This window comes from Nannospalax galili, unplaced genomic scaffold, assembly GCF_000622305.1.
Source record: "Nannospalax galili isolate Female #2095 unplaced genomic scaffold, S.galili_v1.0 scaffold429, whole genome shotgun sequence".
Taxonomy (NCBI): domain Eukaryota; kingdom Metazoa; phylum Chordata; class Mammalia; order Rodentia; family Spalacidae; genus Nannospalax; species Nannospalax galili.
The window spans coordinates 6,266,251-6,268,060 of NW_008360330.1; the positions used below are offsets into that span (position 1 = coordinate 6,266,251).

Below are 1,810 nucleotides of genomic sequence, written 5' to 3' on the forward strand. Positions count from 1 at the left end.
GGCATTCCTTGTGGCTCCAGCGGTTGGGCCGTTGCCTCGGGCCTGCTGTATGGCTGTCAATAAGACTTTCACCCTAGGCTCAAGCCTGTCTCTCACAGTCCAGAAGAGGGCATAAGATTCCCTGGAGCTACAGGAAGTTGTGAACTGCCTGGCATGGGTGCTGGGAACCAAACTTGGGTCCTCTGCAAGAGCAACAAGCTCTCTTAGCCCCTGAGCCACCCCTCTAGCCCCTTAATGCCATTCTTTTTTTCCCCCCATAACTGTGGGACCCACTTCAATGCCAGCGGCCTACAGGCACAGAGGCCAGGCAATGGTTTGGAGCCACAGGTTGCTTTAGCATGGGACACTATGAGAAGCCCAGGGTGCTTAATGTCATTCTTAAAAGACCTTCTGCACTCTGAGACTGTAAGACAAGGATAAGAATGCTGTTTGGGGGTTGGAGAGATGGCTCAGCGGTTAAGAACACTGACTGTTCTTGCAGAAGACCCAAGTTCAAATCCCAGCACCCACATGGCAGCTAACAACTGCCCATAACTCCAGTTCCAGGGCATCCGACAGCCTCTTCTGTCCTCTGCGGGCATTGTGCGACATGGGTGCACTTACTTACATGCAGACATAACACTCATACACATAAAATAAAAATAATAAATAAAATATTTTTAAAAAGAATGCTGATTTTTAAATTTAAATCTTTCGTGTATTTGGGATTTGTTTAATACTAAGAAATGCTATCACTCTTACTGAATTTTTTATAACTACCCAGATTCCTAATGTCATTTATTTATATAATGCTGTCTTAATCATTGACAAAGTTCCTAGCCATCGTGAAGAAGAGAGAAATGCTTAAAGAAAAGAAGGATGCATTCATGAATTTGTGGAATGACATTAGAAGAATTCATATGCAAGATACAAGGAAGGTCCAGGACCCAATCCTGCCCCAAGTCCTGCTTGATCTATTGGCCTCTTTACATTCCCCCTCACCACCTTCCATGCAGCATGTCTGCCTTTTCCTAGAGGGGCTTTTCCCTATTTTTTCCTCTGACTAATTCAGCTCTGCTGCAGCCCCACCTGTGTGGACAGTGTGTTGTGTTGGTCCCATTGGATTCCATGTTAATGTTTTGGAAAACTTACCATGCTATGCTGTGGAGGGCTGTTGCAATGGTTGCAGAGAATGGATCTCAGAGGACGTACTCAGACCCTAGCAGGTGGTAAGTTGCAGTGGTCAGAAAAGGCCATTTGAAGGCAGTGACACTGGTTTGAAGTGAAGTCTGAAGACTTAAGAAGGAACTCACCCTATGATGATGTGGGAGAGCTTTTCAGATGGAACAAGCAGTAGGTGCAAAAGCACCAAGGTCAGAGGGTCTGAGGAACAGAAAGGAGGCTTGCATGGCTACCATGAAGTGGTCAGAGATGGCAGGAGAGGAGAATGTGGTGATGGTAAGCAGAGGCTAGATCATACCAGGCTTTCTAGATACTGGGGTGTTGGGCTGCTACTCTAACATGACCATTGGCATTGTCCTTGCTTGGAGCAGCTGTGTGGTGTTTGGAAGCACAGAGAAGAGAAGCATGCAAGGAAAATAAAATGTGCATTACACTGGTAAATTGTCATATGCTGTTTGAACCCTGGAAGTGGGGATGCCCTTTTCCCACTTCAAACCCAAGCAGGTCTATGTCACGTGCCATCTAAGGCCCATTGTCTGGGCTGGACTCCCCAGCTCTGTGATAGGGAACAGAGAAAACAAAATAACCCAAGAGTAACAAACAACATTGTGCTCTTGAGAAGAGCTAGAAGATAAATCATTCCCAGCAG

The 1,810-nt window shown here is 46.1% G+C and overlaps 1 non-coding gene across 1 annotated transcript; it reads right to left on the reverse strand.

Moving 5' to 3' along the window:
* Positions 1–258: 258 nt before the first annotated feature.
* Positions 259–394, reverse strand: LOC115068984. Its single transcript, XR_003848342.1, has one exon. It is a non-coding gene; the product is annotated as a small nucleolar RNA SNORA42/SNORA80 family (small nucleolar RNA).
* Between the last annotated feature and the right edge of the window lie 1,416 nt (positions 395–1,810).